This window comes from Triticum dicoccoides, chromosome 6A (assembly GCF_002162155.2).
Source record: "Triticum dicoccoides isolate Atlit2015 ecotype Zavitan chromosome 6A, WEW_v2.0, whole genome shotgun sequence".
Lineage (NCBI taxonomy): Eukaryota > Viridiplantae > Streptophyta > Magnoliopsida > Poales > Poaceae > Triticum > Triticum dicoccoides.
Genome location: NC_041390.1, coordinates 495,513,116 through 495,536,462, shown reverse-complemented (window position 1 = coordinate 495,536,462; position 23,347 = coordinate 495,513,116).

Here is a 23,347-nt window from a genome sequence, read left to right as displayed (position 1 = left end):
GCGAGAGAGAGAGAGAGAGGAGATCGGGGAATCGTGGGGGAAGTGGGGGTCGCCTGTTTTAGGTCACGGGGGTCCGGGAGGATAAGGAGAGGGAGAGGTGGGTGGCCATGTTGTCTGGTGGCCCAGCTGGGCCACGGCCCAGTGGGGAGGGGGGAGGGCTTCTCTCTCATTTCCTTATTTTTATTTTCTTTTCGCCAGCAGCCTTTTGCCTTTTCATTTAGCCATAGCTGACTTTACAAAAATAAGCCACTGACCAAAACAATTTCAAAGAATTACTGGGCACTGCCACAAAAAGATTAGGAGGCTTATGAAATAGTGTGCAATTTTTACAAATTAAAAAGGCATTTAATTTATACTTTTAGCCACTCTTTTAAAGTGGTTTAGGGCACTTAGACATTTGCAAAAAATGTTGGTTCACTACCAATATTAGACATTTTAGTTTTCATGTTTGAGAAATTTTGAATCTCACTCATAATTTGAATTTGAATTTGTCTTTGATTTTACATCATGTGATAATTAGCTCAGTAAGCATGGTGACCTGGAACCATTAATAGGGGATTACTGTAGCATGACACTGGGGATGTTATAGCGGATTCCACTATTAAGAAACCTATGAGAAGAATTAATGATGTTCTTATTGTTGCAAATAGGAATTATCTGGCCGTAGATTTTATTGTTCTTGACATAGATTGCAATCCTTCATGTCCTATTATTCTTGGTAGACCTTTCCTTAGAACGATTGGTGCAATTATTGATATGAAGGAAGGAAATATTAGATTCCAATTTCCATTAAGGAAAGGCATGGAACACTTTCCTAGAAAGAAAATTAAATTACCTTATGAATCTATTATGAGAGCCACTTATGGATTGCCTACCAAAGATGGCAATACCTAGATCTATTCTTCCTTTTATGCCTAGCTAGGGGCGTTAAACGATAGCGCTTGTTGGGAGGCAACCAAATTTTATTTATATTCCTTGCTTTTTGCTCCTGTTTAGTAATAAAAAATTTATTTAGCCTCTGTTTAGGTTGTGGTTTTTGTGTTTAATTAGTGTTCGTGCCAAGTAGAACCATTGGGAAGACTTGGGGAAAGTCTTGTTAATCTTGCTGTAAAAAACAGAAACTTTAGCGCTCACGAGAACTGCTGCCATTTTTATTTGGAAAGTGATATTTAGTTAATTATTTTTGAATATGATTAATAGATAAATTCCTCACGTCTGGAAATTTATTTTAGAATTTTTGGGGTCCAGATCTTGCGCTAGCTACAGATTACTACAGACTGTTCTGTTTTTGACAGATTCTGTTTTTCTTGTGTTGTCTGCTTATTTTTATGAATCTATGGCTAGTAAAATAGTTTATGAACCATAGAGAGGTTGGAATACAGTAGGTTGGACACCAATATAAATAAATAATAAGTTTATTACAGTACCTTAAAGTGGTCTTTTGTTTTCTTTCGCTAACGGAGCTCACGAGATTCTCTACTTTAAGTTTTGTGTTGTGAAGTTTTCAAGTTTTCGGTAAAGATTTGATGGATTATGGAATAAGGAGTGGCAAGAGCCTAATCTTGGCGATGCCCATGGAACCCCCAAGATAATCTAAGGACACCTAAAAGCCAAAGCTTGGGGATGCCCCAGAAGGCATCCCCTCTTTTCGTCTACTTCTATCGGTAACTTTACTTGGAGCTATATTTTTATTACCACATGATATGTGTTTTGCTTGGAGCGTCTTGTATTATTTGAGTATTTATTTGTTAGTTTACCAAAATCATCCTTGCTGTACACACCTTTTGAGAGAGCCATACATGATTTGGAATTTGTTAGAATACTCTATGTGCTTCGCTTATATCTTTTGAGTTATATAGTTTAGGTCGAGTACTTCACTTATATCTTTTAGAGCACGGTGGTGGATTTGTTTTATAGAAACTATTGATCTCTCATGCTTCACTTAGATTATTTTGAGGGTCTTAAATAGCATGGAAATTTTCTTAAATAATCCTAATATGCTAGGTATTCAAGATTAGTAAAAAATTTCCTAGGAGTGTTTTGAATACTAAGAGATGTTTCATGCTTGATGATTGTTTTGAGATATGGAGGTAATAATATCAAAGTTGTGCTAGTTGAGTAGTTGTGAATTTGAGAAGTGCTTTTGTTGCAGTTTGCAAGTCCCGTAGCATGCACGTATGGTAAACGTTGTGTAACAAATTTGAAACATGAGGTGTTTTTTTGATTGTCTTCCTTATGAGTGGCGGTCGGGGACGAGCGAGGGTCTTTTCCTACCAATCTATCCCCCTAGGAGCATGCGCGTAGTACCGAGGTTTTTGATGACTTGTAGATTTTTTCAATAAGTATGTGAGTTCTTTATGACTAATGTTGATTCCATGGATTATATGCACTCTCACCCTTCCATCATTGCTAGCCTCTTTGGTACCGTGCATTGCCTTTCTCACATTGAGAGTTGGTGCAAACTTCGCCGGTGCATCCAAACCCCGTGATATGATATGCGCTTTCACACAGAAACCTCCTTATATCTTCCTCAAAACAACCACCATACCTACCTATTATGGCATTTCCATAGCCATTCTGAGATATATTGCCATCCAACTTTCCACCATTCCATTTATCATGACACATTCATCATTGTCATATTGCTTAGCATGATCATGTAGTTGACATAGTATTTGTGGCAAAGCCACCGTTCATAATTCTTTCATACATGTCACTATTGGTTCATTGCATATCCCGGTACACCGTCGGAGGCATTCATATAGAGTCATCTTTTGTTCTAGCATTGAGTTGTAATCATTGAGTTGTAAATAAATAGAAGTGTGATGATCATCATTTTCTAGAGGATTGTCCCAAGTGAGAAAAAAAGAGAAAGGCCATATAAAAACAGAGAAAAAAGGCCTAAATAAAAAAATTAGAGAAAAAGAGAGAAGGGACAATGTTACTATCCTTTGCCACACTTGTGCTTCAAAGTAGCACCATAACCTTCATGATAGAGAGTCTCTTGTTTTGTCACTTCATATACTAGTGGGAAATTTTCATTATAGAACATGGCTTGTATACTCCAACAATGGGCCTCCTCAAGTGCCCTAGGTCTTCATGAGCAAGCAAGTTGGATGCACACCCACTTAGTTTCTTTTGTTGAGCTTTCATACATTTATAGCTCTAGTGCATCCGTTGCATGGCAATCCCTACTCCTTGCATTAACATCAATCGGTGGGCATCTCCATAGCCCATTGATTAGCCTCGTTGATGTGAGACTTTCTCCCTTTTTGTCTTCTCCACATAACCCCCATCATCATATTCTATTCCACCCATAGTGTTATGTCCATGGCTCGCGCTCATATATTGCGTGAAAGTTTATAGGTTTGAGATTGCTAAGGTATGAAACAATTGCTTGGCTTGTTATCGGGGTTGTGCATGATGAGAGCATTCTTGTGTGACGAAAATGGAGCATGACTAAACTATATGATTTTGTAGGGATGAACTTTCTTTGGCCATGTTATTTTGAGAAGACATAATTGCTTTGTTAGTATGCTTGAAGTATTATTATTTTATGTCAATATGAACTTTTATCTTGAATCTTTCGGATCTGAATATTCATACCACAATTATGAAAAATTACATTGAAATTATGCCAAGTAGCACTCCGCATCAAAAATTCTGTTTTTATCATTTACCTACTCGAGGACGAGCAGGAATTAAGCTTGGGGATAGTTGATACGTCTCCAACGTTTCTATAATTTTTGATTGCTCCATGCTATATTATCTACCATTTTGGACATTATTGGGCTTTATTATCCACTTTTATATTAATTTTGGGACTAACCTACTTACCGGAGGCCCAGCCCAGAATTGTTGTTTTTTGCCAATTTTAGGGTTTCAAACAAAAGCAATATCAAACGGAGTCCAAACGGAATGAAACCTTCGGGAACGTGATTTTCTATCCGAACATGATCCTGGAGACTTGGACCCTACGTCAAGACATAAAAGAGGAGGCCACGAGGTAGGGGGCGCACCTACCCCCCAGGCGCGCCCTCCACCCTCGTGGGCCCCCTGTTGCTCCACCGATGTAATCCTTCCTCCTATATATACATATTTACCCCCAAACGATCAGATACGGAGTCAAAACCCTAATTCCACTGCCGTAACTTTCTGTATCCACGAGATCCCATCTTGGGGCCTGTTCCAGAGCTCCGCCGGAGGGGGTATCGATCACGGATGGCTTCTACATCATCACCATAGCCCATCCGACGAAGTGTGAGTAGTTCACCTCAGACCTACGGGTCCATAGTTATTAGCTAGATGGCTTCTTCTCTCTTTTTGGATCTGAATACAATGTTCTCCCCCTCTCTTGTGGAGATCTATTCGATGTAATCTTCTTTTTGCGGTGTGTTTGTTGAGACCGATGAATTGTGGGTTTATGATCAAGTCTATCTATGAACAATATTTGAATCTTCTCTGAATTCTTTTATGTATGATTGGTTATCTTTGCAAGTCTCTTCGAATTATCAGTTTGGTTTGGCCTACTAGATTGATCTTTCTTACAATGGGAGAAGTGCTTAGCTTTGGGTTCAATCTTGCGGTGTCCTTTCCCAGCGACAGTAGGGGCATCAAGGCACGTATTGTATTGTTGCCATCGAGGATAACAAGATGGGGTTTTAATCATATTGCATGAGTTTATCCCACTACATCATGTCATCTTGCTTAAGGCATTACTCTATTTTCATTAACTTAACACTCTAGATGCATGTTGGATAGCGGTCGATGGGTGGAGTAATAGTAGTAGATGCAGGAAGGAGTCAGTCTACTTGTCTCGGACGTGATGCCTATATACATGATCATGCCTAGATATTTTCATAACTATGCTCAATTCTGTCAATTGCTCAACAATAATTCGTTAACCCGCTGTAGAATACTTATGCTCTTGAGAGAAGCCACTAGTGAAACCTATGGCCCCCGGGTGTATCTTCATCATATTAATCTTCCAATACTTAGTTATTTCCTTTGCTTTTATTTTACTTTGCATCTTTATCATAAAAATACCAAAAATATTATCTTATCATATCTATCAGATCTAACTCTCGTAAGTGGCCGTGTAGGGTTTGACAACCCCTTATCGCGTTGGTTGTGAGGATTTAATTGTTTTGTGCAGGTACGTGGGACTCGCGCGTAACCTCCTACTGGATTGATACCTTGGTTCTCAAAAACCGAGGGAAATACTTACGCTACTTTGCTGCATCATCCCTTCCTCTTCGGGGAAAATCAACGCAATGCTCAAGAGGTAGCAATCGGTGCTTGGGTGCTATCCTTACTTGGACAAGCATCGCACTAATGATTAACCTCTATTGCAAGCATTCGCAACTACAACAAAAAGTATTAAGTTAAACGTAACCATAGCATGAAACATGTGGATCCAAATCAGCCCCTTACGAACAAGGTAGTCACAGTCGGGATTCAGAGTTGGATCTATTTTCCTCAGACAGAATCGAGTCGTAAGATCGAGTCGTGGAATCGAGGATTCTACTAGATTTACTCAAATTAGATATTTTCTATGCACACAAGAAAATTATATGGGTTCTATAGAGTTTTGACACTAAATATGGAGCAAAGAACGTACACATCAATGCTAGTTGTATTCCACTTCTTTTTAAGGCTAACCTACCATCTAGCGCGCATGCTTGGAACATATATGAGAGGGAAATATATAGAACATTTAAACCTTCAATGCACGAAATTTACTTATGTTCTTTTTAGAGTGTGTGAATAGTCCATCACTTGTCTATCTGACCTACAGTACTAAACCTTGAAGGGACTTGCTCTCCTTCTCCGATCAATCTTGAAGCATCCTCCTTTTCACGCCAATTACATATGTCGACAAGCCTGATCCTCAATTTTGATCTAAGGTTTCTGAGAGCTACACCAAAGGTGTCTACGGCTAAGCATTTGGACTTGGGAAGGGAATAAAGGTCCATATGAAAAGGGGTTTGGATGATGGCATACTATTTTGCTACAACTAAACAAACGGCTTAGATAAGTTAGTAGAATCAGATGTAGTCCATAGCATAGTCGGGATTGTATAGTTTTGTACAGGATTTTATGATTTGGATCGCGACTCAACATGGATTCTACCTGATCCGGATTCATAGTGGGATTTGGATCGACATGCTTCCGTAGGGTCGTGAAGTCGTAGGATTCTAGCAGTCGAATCGGGATTCTGACTACCTTGCTTACGAAGCAAGCATAAACTAGGGTTTAAGCTTCTGTCAATCTAGCAACCCATCATCTACTTATTACTTCCCAATGGCTTCCTCTAGGCCCAAATAATGGTGAAGTGTCATGTAGTCGACGTTCACATAACACCACTGGAGGAGAGACAACATACATCTCATCAAAATATCAAATGAATACCAAATTCACATGACTACTAATAGCAAGACTTCTCCCATGTCCTTAGTGAACAAACGTAACTACTCACAAAGCATATTCATGTTCATAATTAGAGGGGTATTAATATGCATATAGGATCTGAACATATGATCTTCCACCAAATAAACCAACTAGCATCAACTACAAGGAGTAATTAACACTACTAGCAACCCACAGGTACCAATCCTGGACTTAGAGACAAGAATTGGATACAAGAGATGAACTAGGGTTTGAGAGGAGATGGTGCTGGTGAAGATGTTCATGGAGATTGCCCTCTCCCGATGAGAGGAGTGTTGGTGATGACGATGGCGATGATTTCCCCCTCCCGGAGGGAAGTGTCCCCGGCATAACAGCTCTGCCGGAGCCCTAGATTGGTTCCGCCAAGGTTCTGCCTCGTGGCGGCGGAGTCTCGTCCGGAAAGATGGCTTATGATTTTTTTCTCATCAAAAGACTCCATATAGCAGAAGATGGGCATCGGAGGGCCACCAGGGGGCCCACGAGGTGGGGGGCGCGCCCAGGGGGGTAGGGCGCACCCCCGCCCTCATGGGCAGGGTGTGCCCCCTGGTGAACTTCTTGTGGTCAGTATTTTTTTATATTCTGAAAATGACTTCCGTGAAGTTTCAGGACTTTTGGAGTTGTGCAGAATAGGTCTCTAATATTTGCTCCTTTTCCAGCCCATAATCCCAGCTGCCGGCATTCTCCCTCTTTATGTAAACCTTGTAAAATAAGAGAGAATAGGCATAAGTATTGTGACATAATGTGTAATAACAACCCATAATGCAATAAATATCGATATAAAATCATGATGCAAAATGGACGTATCAACTCCCCCAAGCTTAGACCTCGCTTGTCCTAAAGAGAAATCCGAAATCAAAAAATATGTCCACATGTTTAGAGATAGAGGTGTCGATAAAAATAAAATACGGACATGAGGGCATCATGATCATTCTTAGAACATCAACTTATATAATTCTTGTCATATGATTTCTTATGTTAGAGTAATAATTCAATCACAATTTCAAGTATGAATCATAAACTTCATTGAAAACTAACAAACTAAAATCTCAGTCATTGGAGCAATTGCAATTTATCATAACATAGGAAAGATTCAATATAAGAGCTTTTCAGAAAGTCCACATACTAAACTATCATATAGTCTTTCACAATTGCTGGCACTCACGCAATACTTATGGGTATGGAGTTTTAATCGGACACAGAGAAAGATAGGGGCTTATAGTTTTGCCTCCCAACGTTTTACCTCAAGGGTAATGTCAACAATAATAGTTCATGAAAACTCACATCCAATTAGCCATATATACCAGGATCCTTCCAACATGTTGTGCTTGCCAAAAGATAAAATCTAAAAAGGAAGGGTGGAGCTCACCATGACTCTTATGTAAGGTAGGAGATAAAAGTAAAAGATAGGCCCTTCGCAGAGGGAAGCAGAGGTTGTCATGCGCTTTTATGGTTGGATGCACAAAATCTTAATGCGAAAGAACATCACTTTATATTGCCACTTGTGATATGGACCTTTATTATGCAGTCTGTCGCTTTTATTTCTTCCATATCACACGATCGTATAAAGCTTATTTTCTCCCACACTAATAAGTCATACATATTTAGAGAGCAATTTTTTTATTGCTTGCACCGATGAAAACTTACTTGAAGGATCTTACTCAATCCATAGGTAGGTATGGTGAACTCTCATGGCAAAACTGGTTTAAGGGTGTTTGGAAGCACAAGTAGTATCTCTACTTGGTGCGATGAATTTGGCTAGCATGAGGGGGAAAGGCAAGCTCAATCACATTGGATGATCCATGACAATATAATTTATCTCAGGTGCAAGAAAACATAACCCATTACGTTGTCTTCCATGTCCAACGTCAACTCTTTAGCATGTCATATTTTAAAGAGTGCTCACAATCATAAAAGATGTCCAAGATATTTTATTTATATGTGAAGACCTCTCTTTCTTTATTACTTCCTATTAATTGCAATGATGACCAAAACTATGTTTGTCAATTCTCAACAACTTTTATTCATCATACTCTTTCTATGTAAGCTCATTACTCTCCATAAGATCCATATGATCTCTTTTATACTTTTTATTCTTTCTCTTTTCTTTTATTCACTCAAGATCATGGAAAAATAATCAAGCCCTTGACTCAACACTAATCTTTATTATATATGGCTCACAGACTCGATTACATAGAAGGATCATAAAGCAAAACTCACAACTAGATCATACTAAAAGCTTTTATTCTACTAGATCAATATATTATCAAAAGGATCAAACTAAGAAAAACGGTAAAGATAAAAGTGATGGTGATACGATACCGGGGCACTCCCCCAAGCTTGGCAGCTGCCAAGGGGAGTGCCCATACCAGATACTCAATTCTTCTTTGTTGGTGGAGAAGGTGGAGTTGTTGATGATGTAGGCTTCTTCCTTAATTTGCGCTTGACGACATAATTTTGATCCCTCAGGTCATCGATCTCCTACTCAAGGCTTAATATCTTCTTGCATAATTCTTGTTTGTTTTCCTGCAAGAGGCGAAAAGGGATAAACTCGATCTTAGGTTTCTTTGCTCTATGAGGGAGGCTTGACTTTTTGAACTCCACATGCATGTCCCCAGGTTGAGGTAATGGGACTTCATCTTCATCTGAACTCGTCTCCTCCTTTCCCCTGGGTTCATAGTCCTCTTCTTCTTCCGTAGTCCAACCACAATGCTCCACGTCCCCATAGACCTTAGGATCTAGAAGATAATCAACCACATAGCTTTCTCCTTCTGAATCTTGGGATGACATATTGATCTAATCTGCAGCAGAAATAGCTCGAAACAAGAACATGAGATTTTTGCGTGATAATGTGATCAAAACCTTCGAGAGATTATATAATGAATTTTTACCAACCAAAGTACGTAACGTGTAAGAAAACGGAGTCCGGAGAGCACACGAGGTGCCCACGAGGTAGGGGGCGCGCCCAGGGGGTAGGGAGCGCCCTCCACCCTCGTGGAGCCCTCGTGTCCTTCCCGGACTGCTTCTTATTTTTCTATTTTCCTAAATATTCCAAAACGGAAGAAAATTGCCATTATAACTGTTTTGGAGTCGGTTGACTTACCGTACCACATACCTATTCCTTTTCGGAGTCGGAAACGTTCCGGAAAGTGTCCCTTATGTATTCGTCCGGGGTTACGGTTTCAATAACATTGGTTTCAACATTTATAGGATTACCTGAGATATAATGTTTAATTCTTTGACCGTTCACCACCTTCGGATTTGTGCTTGGTATTCACGTGTACTTTGTACACACCCCTATCACTAATATACAGTACCAGGAGTAGGCTCTTTCTTCAACTGCAAGGGTCCGATCCAAACTAGGGTAAAACTTTGCCTCGTATTACCATCCAACCTAACAGCCAGGGATATCCTACCGAATGATATGATGAAATCATATCTGCCAACTACTAAGAGAGAGGTGTGTCGGGGGGCAATGTGTGCGAGAGAGGCCTAAAGATAATGTGTGTGCAGGAGACACGTAGGCACATATATGTATGTATAGAGGGCTAGTAGAGACCTTGCATGTGAGAGAAATAGTGTTTTCCAACTGAGATTAGTGAAAAGAGTGGTACATAGTAGTCAGAAAGAGAGAGAGAGAGAGAGAGAGAGAGAGAGAGAGAGAGAGAAACAGAGAGAGCATGTGCGTGAGACACCCCGGCACCCTGAGAGAGATTGTGAGCATGTGTGAAAGAGAAATGCCGATGCATATAAAGTGTGTGCACTTATGTGTTAGATAGAGAGATATATAACGCGTTTGTGAGAACGGGGCGAGGCATAGTGCATCTACGTGTAAAAGGCAGTTCTACGCACTAAATTAAAATATAAATGGCATTATTATTTTTGGATGAGATCATGAATTTTTCAAATTGCGTATGGAAGAAAATCGGTCTATCAGACACCCATACTCTATTGAATTCTAGCATGTGCATGTGTTTATTTCATATTATCAATCCATAGAGTGAGAGCGGTTTGAAATACAGGCAATGGATGCTTTTGCAATTCATATATAAACATTAATTAGTGCACTCCATGTTGTTAGTGTGAAGCACTTTATACATTTGTCACTTGCATGGATACATTCCAAATTGCTAGCTATGAAATAGAATACATGTCAAATTCAACATAAAGGGGGTTTCGAAGATTCAAATTCATAGGAAGTGCATTCATCTATTTGAACCTGAGATAATGGCATTTGTAAATCAGATGTAAAAGGGGGCATCAATCTTTGTTGTGAGTTTGAACACGCTATATATATTCATACGCATATCTAACTTTTTTTTGCAACCAAGGAGATTATATCTGGAACCATGCATGAACTGAGGTAAGTTGCATATTTTTTAATATATACTCGTGTACAATGTATATTCAAATGTACCCCCTCCATTCCAAAATAATCATAGCTTTAGGATTTTCAAGAGTAAAGATTTGTGAAGTTTGACAAATCCTGATAGTTCAATTCAAGAGAACTGAAAACATTAATGCTTCTTCTCCCAAATATTGAACAAAGCGCCAAATAGGCCTCTAGTCACCCAAAACCGCGCGAGACTAATGTTTTGGTGGTAGGAAATTACTGTCCTGACTTTGGCCCGTGTGGCCTATCGGCCCGATGTCCAAAGTTCTAAACCCGGGTAGGTTTGTAACTTCACCAAGACACCAGTCTCAACCACATCCGAGAAGCATTCATACGCCATGGGCGCCTACCCATGCGCTCGGCCGAAATCTATCCCGCCCACATTTGGGACACCTGACATGACTGTCCTACCCCCAACCCGCAATATGTCCGAAATTTTAGATGGGGGCAAAGTTTGTAACTTTCCTCAAATTTCAAACAAGCGCGTCTCAAACTGAAACATTGTTCCCCCTTAGTTCCCCGCCTCCCTCCGTTTCCCCATTCATACTCTGTGGGCGTGAAAACGCCCTCTCCACCAGCCGCGAAACCCCAGCCTCCTCCGTCCTCCACCCCATAGCGGCCAATCCACCGCCCCCTCCTCCATCACGCCGGAGCCGGTACCCCGACGCCATCGTCCAACGCAACCACAACCGCAACACCCTCAAGGACTTAGTAGCTGAAGCCGAGGTAGAGCTGCCTCCACGACACCGACGCCGACGTGCGCCGTACCATAACCACTCCGACCATGCCGTCCTGCGCCTCACTACTGCGGTTCCACTATCGCAAACGTCCATCGCAGCAGAGCTGTTCCCGCTACGCCATCGTTCGCCGCCTCGGATCTGCTTCCCCGCCGCCGACAGACGGCCACCGCACCACACTCAAAACTTGGCCAAGGGTTCGTCCAAGGCTGCACCATCCTCCATAACTTCTGGTTTCCGGCGAACAACAAGAAGATCATCGAAAAAACAGAAGGAGGACACAGCACTGCCAGCAGAAAGAGGTACTCCTCTTCCCTTATTCGTGAAAATCTTACGTCTCCGCTCACACCGTATTCATCCCACGAAATAAACTAGTTGAGTGCTTCTTACTGCATCTTCTTCGTGATACTAAATGCACAAGGTTTCCTCCCTTTTACTATTTCACCTTTGCTAGAGGTCGGTAGCCCGTCTGGATTTCAATTCAGGGTCAGTCGAACCGCAATTAAAAGAAACAACACCCACTTAGGCACGTGGAGCACCTAGTCCGCCTGTTCCCGGGGAAGTGGCGCATTGGTGTCTATCATAGGGGTGTGGGGTGCAGGAGCTGCTTGCGCCCGATCTAGAGGTCGGCGGGGCTTGAATGGATGGCCGGGGGCGGTGCCAAACACGGCGGTGCGGTGAGGTCGAGGGGAGGGCGCAGGAAGGGGAGGAATACTGGGCCGATGGTCACTGGCGTTTCGAGGAAGATCGTCAACACTGACTGGCTGGAGGTAGATGAAGGCGATCTGCCCGTTCTTTGTACATCAGACGGTGCAAAAAAAATGGACTGGCCTATTTGCTTTGAGTCGACTGTTATTTTCATAGAATCCTGTAGTAATTTAGTGTGCCATGCATGTTGTAGAGCTATCATATGTCTCCCGTCATTTATTTCTCACCGACCTGCTATCTGCTACCTTTACACTATAGTAATTGTGCACACACTTCACCCATACTCACATTATTGTTTTTTTATGCATGGGTATTTCAGACTCTAACGCAGTGTTGATGAATGCAGAAAAGAAAAGACAGAAGTCGCTCCAGTGTAATTCGAAGATAAGCACTAAGCGTTTCAGCGCTCTAATGGGTGCAGTGTCAGCAGTTGGAGACAGTAAACGTAGCTCTGCAGTTGATGATCTCAATTGCCACACACAACCATCCCAGGTGCTTGCTTTAACTTCGCGCTGTCAAATGTGGTTGCATGTTGCATATGGTGTCTAGCTTGTATTGCTTCCAATTTGGTTAAATTGCATCTGCTTACTTTACACATTATACCTTTGATAATGACATGCCTTCCTATTGTTGATACATACTACATATGTCTATTAACCATGTTCGTGCATCAAACTAATGCTCTTTTGTATCCCTCGCCAATCACTTATGATGAGACAGTCACCCGAGTGGGTTACTGTGAGATGCCCTACATGTTTAAAGAGTGCAGTGTCATCCTCCCTACATTATTCTCAAGAAACAGCAAGGCTAAATGAAGATAGTCAATGTAGCTCTCTAGTTGATCACCACAATTCCCCCACACCACCATCGCAGGTGCTTGCTCTTACTTGGCAGTGTGATATGTGGTTGCATGTTGCATATGGTGTCTACCTTGTAATGCTTCTAATTAGGGTAAATTGCATCTGCTTAGCTAACACATTATACCTGTGAATATGACATGTCTTCCTGTTTTCGGTACATACTACGTCTTTCTATTAACCATGTTCTTACATCAAACTACTTTTCTTGTGTATCCCTCATCAATGATCCTAATTTGTTAAATTGCATCTCCTTAGCTTACACATTATACATGTGAATATGACACGCCTTCCTGTTTTTGGTACATACTACATCTGCCTATCACACCATGTTCTTACATCAAACTACTGTTCTTGTGTATCCTGCGTCTATCACTTATGATGAGACAGTCATGCGCATGGGTTAATATGAGACACAATACTCTTATAAAGAATGCAATTTCATCCTCTCCACATGATTCTCAAGAAACAGCAAGCCTAAATGAAGATATTGAACGTAGCTCTGTACCTGAAGACCGCACTTCCCCTACACCACCATCACAGGTGCTTGCTCTAACTTCGCAGTGTGATATGTAGTTGCATGTTGCATACGGTGTCTAGCTTGTAATGCTTCTAATTAGGGTAAATTGCATCTGCTTAGTTTACACACTATACCTGTGAATATGACATGCCTTCCTATTTTTGGTACACACTACATCTATGTGTTAACCTTGTTCTTACATGAAACTACCTCTCTTCTGTATCCTGCAGCAATCACTTACGATGAGTCACCTTTATTCGTTGCATATTGCATATTATTTCTAGCCTGTTGCCATGTATTGCTTATAATTTGGTCAAGTACATTTGTTAGGGCACTGATAGAGGCGGGGGTGTCCCGATCTTTCGATGAGATGATAACTATCGATTTGGTAGAGTGATATTGGTTTCATCTTCCATATGGTTTCTAGCTTGCATCGATTCTAACAAGTTCAAGCACCTTGTGCTTAGTTTACACTTTATACATCATACATGTGAATATGTCGCGATGTCCTGTTTTTCATACATATTCCATCCTCCTATCATGCGGCTACCTTACATGAAAGTAGTGTTCGTCAGTATCATGCATCAATGAGTTCTGAAGAGAAAATTTTATTCCTTTTTCTTGTGGGTTTGACTTGACAAGGCAAAATCAAGAAAGAGGAAGGAAAAGAGTAAGGAATGCGATGATGGTGGTCCTCTGTAGCAACGTAAACGGAGCATCTGTACCGATTCTCCTTGTACTGATAGTGCATTACAAGGTCCAAGTCTCCGCTCCCCTACTCCACCATCCAAGGTGCTTGCTCTAACTTGGCAGTGTGATATCTGGTTGCATGTTTCATATGGTGTCTAGCTCGTATTGCTCCTAGTTAGTGTAAACTGCATCTGCTTAGATTACACATGATACATGTGAATATGACACGCTTTCCTGTTTTTGGCACATACTATATCTGTCTATCACACCATGTTCTTACATGAAACTACTCTTCTTGTGTATCCTGCATCAGTCAGTTATGATGGGATACCTTTAAGTTGGCAGTGTGATATTGGTTTGCGTCTTGAATATGATTTCTAGCATGTATTGCTTCTAGTTTGATGAACAACACCTATGACGAGACAGTTTTAACTTGGCAGAGTGATATTGATTGCACCTTCCATATGGTGTCTTGTAGTGTTTCTAATTTGTTGAAGTGCCTTCTGCTTAGTTACCACATCATAGGTGTGAATATGTCAAGCCTTCCATATTTTCGTACATATTCCATCCTCGTATCATGACTTTGCCTTTCATCAGAATAGTGTTCGTCAGTATCATGCATGAATGAGTTCTGAAGAGCGAATGATATTCCTTTTTCTTGTCGGCATGACCTCACAATGCAAAATCAATAAAGCTGAAGGAAATTAGCAAGGCATTTGATGATGGTGGTCCTTCTGAGCAACTGAAATGGAGGTTCTCTACAGATTCTACTCCGCCATCCTCCCAACAAGATTCGCAAGACAACGCAAGGCTAGACAGTCAATGTAGCTGTGTAGATGATGAGCACATCTCCCCTACTCCACCATCACAGGTGCTGGCTCTAACTTGGCACTATTATATGTGGTTGCATGTTGCGTATGATGTCTAGCTTGTATTGCTTCTAACTTTGTTGAATTGCATCTGCTTACTTTACACATAATGCCTGTGAATATGACATGTGTTCCTGTTTCTACATCAGACTACTATTCTTGCATATCCCGCATCAGTCACTTATGATATGGTACCTTTAAGTCGCCACTGTGATATTCGTTATGTCTTGCATATGATTTCTAGCATGTACTACTTCTAATTTGTTGAAACGCCATACAGTTTGAACTTGGTAGAGTGATATTGGTTGCATCTTTCATATGGTGTCTAGCTTGCAGTGCTTCTAATTTGTTGAAATGCCTTCTGCTTAGTTACCACATCATAGGTGTGAATATGTCACACCATCTTGTTTTTCATACATATTCCATACTCACATCATGTGTTTGCCTTTCATCTGAGTAGTGTTCGTCAGTATCATGCATGAATGAGTTCTGAAGAGCGAATTTTATTCCTTTTTCTTATCGGTTTGACTTCACAATGCAAAATCATTACAGCTGAAGGAAATTAGTCTGGCAGTGGATGATGGTGGTCCTTCGGAGCAACTCAAATAGGAGGTCTCTACAGATTGTACTCCACCATCCTCCCAACAATATTCGCAAGACAACACAAGGCTGGACAGTCAACGTAGCTGTGTAGATGATGGGCACATCTCCCCCTACTCCACCATCACAGGTGCTTGCTCTAACTTGACACTATTATATGTGGTTGCATGTTGCGTATGATGTCTAGCTTGTATTGCTTCTAACTTGAATTGCATCTGCTTACTTTACACATAATGCCTGTGAATATGACACGTGTTCCTGTTTCTAGAACATACGTGTACATGATGAGCACATCTCCCCTACTCCACCATCACAGGTGCTTGCTCTTACTTGGAACTATTATACGTGGTTGCGTTTTCCGTATGATGTCTAGTTTGTATTGCTTCTGATTATGTTGAATTGCATCTGCGTAGCTTACAACTTATACCTGCAATGATCTCTTACCCATAAGACACATTTAACTTGGGACTGTGACGTAGGTTGCATCTTGCATTGTCTTCTAGCTTGTACTGCTTCTAATTTCTTGAAATGGCACTTACGACGAGACACTTTTTACCTGATAGAGTGATATTGGTTGCATGTTCATATGGTGCCTAGCTTTCAGTTCTTCTAATTTTGTTGAAATGCCATCCGCTTACTGTTTTTTCATACATATTCCATCCTCCAATCGTACGTGTGAATATGAAACGTTGTCTTTTTTGTATATATTCCATCCTCCTATCCTCCGCTTGCCTTGCATCAAAGTAGTGTTCGTCTGTATCATGCATCAACCAGTTATGCAGAGCTAATTTTATTCATCTTCTTGTGGTTTTGACTTCATAAGGCAATATCAGAAAATAGGAAGGAAAAGAGTAAGTTAGGGGATGTTGGTGGTCCTCCGCACCGACGCAAACAGAGACTCTCTAGATTTGCCACTTCTACTACTAATGAAGTTGAAGTCCCAAGTCTACATGATGAGTTCATCTCCCGTACTCCACCATCGCACGTGCTTGCTCTAAGTTGATAGTGTGATAATTGGTTTCATGTTGCATATGTTGTCTAGCCTATATTTCTTCTATTTTGATTAAATTGCACCTGCTGAGTTTATACGTTATACATGTGCATATGACATGGCTTTCTGTGTCTAGAATACACTGCATCTATCTATCATACCATGTTCTTACATCAAAGTACTGCTGTTGTGTATCCTGCATTAGTCACTCATGATTGGACACTTTTAATATGGCAGTTTGATAGTGGTTGCATCTTGCATTGATTTCTATGTTGTACTGCTTCTAATTTTTTGAATTGCCACTTATGACAAGACACTTTTAACTTGGCAGAGTAATATTGGTTGCATCTTTAATATGGGTCTAGCTTGCATTACTTCTATTTTCTTGAAAATCCTTCTGCTTAGTTTGCACATCGTAGCTGTGAATATGTCATGCCGTGTAATGCCCTCGATGCGGCGATATCTCCCACGTGTCGAAGCACGACTTAGAGGCATAACCGCATTGAAAGCAATGTCGCAAGTGAGGTAATCTTTGCAAACAACCCATGTAATACAATAAGGGAAAAGAGATACATAGTTGGCTTACAATCGCCACTTCACACAATTACATGAATAAAGCATTACATCATCCAAATACAATCAAGGTCCGACTACGGAACCAAAATAAAAGAAGACTACCCCAAATGCTACACAGATCCCCAATCGTCCTGACTGGGCTCCACTACTGATCAACTGGAAATGAAACAACACAAAGGACAAGATCTTCATCGAGCTCCTCCTTTTGCTTGGTTGCGTCACCTGCTCGGTATCATCAGCACCTGCAAGCTGGTTTTGGAAGTATCTGTGAGTCACGAGGACTCAGCAATCTCACACCCTCGCGATCAAGACTATTTAAGCTTATGGGAAGGGTAAAAGGTATGAGGTGGAGCTGCAGCAAGCGACTAGCATATATGGTGGCTAACATACGCAAATGAGAGCGAGAAGAGAAGGCAAAGCACGATCGAGAAACTATGATCAAGAAGTGATCCTAGAACAACCTACGTCAAGCATAACTCCAACACCATGTTCACTTTCCGAACTCCACCGGAAAGAGACCATCACGGTAACACACACGGTTGATGCACTTTAATTACGGTCAACTTCAAGTTTTCTACAACGGGACGTTAACAAATTCCCATCTGCCCATAACCGCGGGCACGGCTTTTGAAAGTTCAAATCCCTGCAGGGGAGTCCCAACTTAGCCCATGACCAACTCTCATGGTCAACGAAGGACATACCTTCTCCCGAGACGTTCCGATCAGACTCGGTATCCCGGTTCTACAAGACAACTTCGACAAGTTAAAACAAATCCAGCAACACCGCCTGAATGTGCCGACAAATCCCGATAGGAGCAGCACATATCTCGTTCTCAGGGCACACTCAGATTGTCTAAACTTCCGGTAGGCCAGCCCAGAGTTGCCCCTGGTGGCCACCGGCGGCTGACAGGTTGGACCAACACTCAGAGGAGCACTGGCCCGGGGGTTTAAATAAAGATGACCCTTGGGTCCGCGAAACCCAAGGGAAAAAGAGCCTAGGTGGCGAATGGTAAAACCAATGTTGGGCATTGCTGGAGGAGTTTTATCCACGGCGAACTGTCAAGGGGTTCCCATAATAGCCCAACCGCATAAGGAACACAAAATCCGAGAACATAACACCGACATGACGGAAACTAGGGCGGCAAGAGTGGAACAAAACACCAGGCATAAGGCCGAGCCTTCAACCCTTTACCAAGTATATAGATGCATTAATTAAATAAGATATATCGTGATATCCGAACAAGTAACCATGTTCCAACAAGGAACAACATCTCCATGTTCCAACAAGGAACCAACTTCAATCTTCACCTGCAACTAACAACGCTATAAGAGGGGCTGAGCAAAGCGGTAACATAGCCAATCAACGGTTTGCTAGGACAAGGTGGGTTAGAGGCTTGGTTCAACAATATGGGAGGCATGATAAGCAAGTGGTAGGTATCGCAGTATAGACATAGCAAAAGAGCGAGCATCTAGCAAGCAAAGATAGAAGTGATTTCGAGGGTATGATCATCTTGCCTGAAATCCTGCAAGGATGAAGAACGAGTCCATGAAGAAGATACACGGACGTAGTCGAACGAATCCTCACAACTCCGAAACGAAACCGAAGCTAACGCGAGAAGTAACCCGGAAAGAAGCAAACAACATAGTAAACAACCATCACTTGAACATGGCATGATGCACAAACAATTAGGATGTATGTCCGGTTTATTGAAGGATGGCATGGCAAAATGCACAATCAAAACTACAAGTTAATGGAGCCCAATATGCATCGGGATGCGTATTGACGGAACACCACAACAATTATTTAGTTATCTCTCAGTTAGGTACTCACCAATATTAAATGTTGGTTAACATGGCGAAAGGTGAAGCATAAGAAAACTACACCATCTAGTCAAGTTTAAATGAGGCGGAAACAATGAACAACAATTCCAGAAACTCCTCATATGCATATATTAGGTTTGGTACTGTTCTGGCCTAAACAGAATTTTAGAGTTGTTAAGCATGCAAAATAAGGCCACCATGTTAAACTAGGCAAAATTCTACCCCATTTACATATAAAGTTTATTAGGTTTGGAACTACGGTTAATTAGTTATGAATTAAATCATTTTAGCATGGCATTTAAGCAAATTAAAGCAAACACCATTTTAAACATTTTAAACATGGGTGAAAATGACATATTATTAAACTAGATGAAAATCTAAGCAAGTTTCATATATAAGTTGTTTTAATCCGATGCACGGTTATTAAGTTATTATATGCATGAAATTTAGGGGCATTTTTGTAAATCTGCAGTGCTCTGATTAAATAGAAAAAAACATCCTGGCACGAAATAAAACATAACAGGGCCGAGTCCATGCACTGGGCCTTAAACAGAGCATGGGAGATGGGGGGATTTCGCACCATGGGTCAAGCCCAGCAGAAGAGGTGAGGTGAGGCCAAAAGGGGGGCGGATGCAGACCGAGGCGAGGCCGGCCCAGGCGAAGTCAATGCGCCTGGTTCCTTCGCTGCAGGGAAACAGGGGATCGAGCCCGTGCTCGACCGGAGGAAGCTACGGCGCAGGGACGTGGTCAACGTAGATGTTCGAGGCAGAGGCGATGCAGGTGCGGTGGATCCACGCGACGAGCAGTCAACGCGGGCGCGGCTCCCTCCTGTTGCTTGAAGTAGGGGAAAACGAGTGGGCGGCCTTGGCGCGATGCAGAGGAGCTGGCGCAGCTCTGGTCACTCTTAGATGAGGCAGGGGTCGACAGAGATTCACCGGGAAGACGCAGCGGGCGGCGGACTTGACAGAGCTCGCTGAGGGGATCTATCCTGGCGGCGGCGGGCTTAAGAGAAGGCCGTCAGCCACGGCGTGGAGATCCTCCGGCGCTCGTGCGCGTGCAGGTGTGAGGAGGGCCTTGTCGGGTTCGTGCAGGAAGAGTGCAGGAGGCGCGCGAGGAGGGACTTGGCGCAGTCGAGGGCGACGGCCTCAGGTCAGGGGAGGTCGGGCGCAGGACGAGGTGAACGGTGGCAGGAGGTGGCTCCCGATGCAAGGTTCTCGTGGACCATTGGAGCTCTTGGCGCCGATCCATGGCATTTGACGGCTGCGGCCATCTCCTGTGGTAAGAAGCAGAGAAGGGAAGAGGTTAGAGAAGGGAGAGACGAGAAGAACAGGAAGACAGGAAGAAGGAGCGGGTGGTCTGGCTTGGTTCGGTCCCTGGCGGCGGCGCCGGACGACGAGGCGAGGAGGTGGAGCATGGGGAGGATCTGGAACGAAGAAGAGCATGGGGTCTCGTTCCTGGCGTCTTGCGGGAGATCCTACTTGAACGAAGCTCGTCAGCGGCGCGGAGATGAGGTGAGCTCAGGAGCTGCTCGCTGCTGCACGGGTATGGGGGCGAGGAAGCTGCAGGCGGCGGCGGCATGTCCATGGCATCTGGAAGGAGAGGGATTGAGCAGAGGCTGGTGAGGTTGGTCGGGGATGGATTGGATTGTCTTGGTGGTTGGTTGGGCGCTGAAAACAAGAAGAGTGGCGGCGGGGATGGATTGGATGGATGGAAGGATGGGACAGGATCCCTAATTCCTAGGGTTGCCCATTATATACGCTGGTGGGTTAGGTTAGGGGCTAACGGAACCCTCCGATCGTAAACGGACGATCGGGGAAAATAGGCTAGGGAGCCCAAATAAGAAAACGGAGACGTTTTGTAGATGTTTGGGGATGATCCGGACACAACGGTGACGACTGCCCGGGTCGGGTCCGGGACAATTTTCGGACACGCACGTGAGGGGTTTTGATGCACTAAGCAGAGAGGGTCTCGGACCGTGCGATCGCATCGGACAACTCCGGAAGCAAAGAGGGGAAAGAGGATGGACTAGGTGGGCTGTGTAGACGGTCTCGAGCTGAGAGGAGAGAAGAGAGGGAGGCCCGGCGAAAATTTCCGGAGACCGAAAACGTCCGACGTTAGACCGGCTATACTGCCGCTATAGTTATCCGTTGGGGCGTCAAACGAACTCCAAATGCGATGAAACTTGACAGGCGGTCTATCTACACTATAATAAGATGACATGTCAACTCTCATCCCATTCCGAGAACATTTCCTGGCCACTTATAAAATACTATTTCGGACATGTCGCGGGCGCGTGCAAGTGTGGTTGGGCTCAGAACGGACAACGGAGAGAACGGGGAGGCCAGGACAGATGCAAGTTTTGAAAACATGATGATGCAATGCACATGATGACATGATATGAGATGCATGACACGCAAGCAATGACAAGGCAACAACAGTGAATAACTGGAAGACACCTGGCACATCGGTCTCGGGGCGTTACAACACTCCACCACTATGAGAGGATCTCGTCCCGAGATCTAGAATGGCACCGGAGGGACAATGGAAGAGATAAAGAAGAGGTAAAACTAAGTTTCTTCTTTGACGAATGAGTGAAACCAAGGAACCTTGAAAAGGTTAAGCCATTTCGAGAAAAGAATACAACGGAGATGAACAAAGTTGAAAGCACTCCGCTAAGAAAGAGGAAAAAGAAAGAACCGATACGGGTAGCACTTCGGTTGAAAAGGGATGAAGCCTTGATAAAATGAAAGAGCTTGAGCAAAAGGGACACAACACTCCGGTTTAAAAGGATAAACCAAGAAAAGAACATGATCCTGTCAAAACGAAAAGATGGGTTGAAGAGAGCAACATCACAAAGCCTCCGGAACAAAATTAAGAATGGAATAGAATGAACGAAGGGAAACAAGATCTTGAGGGAGCACGCTTACAACAAATGCTAGAACGGAGTTGTTGGAAAACCAACAACAAAAAGAATAAGCTTGATACGGTCTTATGGAATACAACTCAAAATATGAGGTGACAACCTGCCACTCACGGGAAAAAGAATTGGGTTGATAAGAACAAGGGGACGAGAAAGTATATCGCACCGAAAAGGATAAATGAAGAACTTGGATCATTTATAAGCACCATAATAGCAACAATCCTTAGGGAAGGCTTTAGGTGAAATATAACCCAAGACAATTCCAATGACGAGATTGATGGATTTAAAATATCTCATTCATGACAACATGTGAATCATGAAACATGAATTCAAAATATCAAGAATGACATAATACCACCTCCAATGATACGGAAGAAAGAATTGCACTCCGGATTACAATATGAAGAAAGCTTGAGCTTCTTAGAAAAGAATCTCGATGAACACTTAGAGAATGAATTAAATCATAGATGAACCATCATGTAGAACCTCTGTGAAGAACTCCAGTAACAAAAGGATAACGAGAAGAAAAGGGAAGTTGAAAACACAAGGTGAAACCTTGTAATGCTTTAGGTGTATCTCCGTGAAGATACGATTGTGAGAGCTTGGAACTCCGGAAAAGAAAGATAAACAAATGAGATCAAGAATTTTGATGAGCCTCCAGAATAGGGAATTGAGTTCACCCGATGAAACAAGAATAAGAATTACATTATGCGTATCCTTCGCCAATATAATAGATGCCAATCAATGGATTTGGCATGCTACTTATTCTCGAAGAAAAGATTAAGAGAGATATTGTGCAAACTTGAGAAAGGTCTTCAATGATCCACCGGTAGGATTGAAAAGAACGAAAGAGTTGATATGATAAACGAATGACGAGAAGTCTTGAACGAACCACCGTAAGAATTGGTTATGAACGAAGTAAAGATAAAGAAACACCGGGAAGAATTATGAAATGAACGAAGATACTTGAGAGGATTTAGATACAAGAGAACAAAGAGATCACGAGCCGATTAGAGGATATTTGAACGATGCACCAGTAAGATTTAGAGAAAAAGAGCTGAAAGCTGAGAATGAATAATTATGAGATGATGGCCTCCAGAGAATCAAATTGAAACGACTCCTGAATTACACCGGATGGGTGAAAAGAATTTGATGATCGAAAACAATTATGAGAGGATGGCCTCAAACTAGAACCATGAATCTCTGACAGAACGGATAAGAT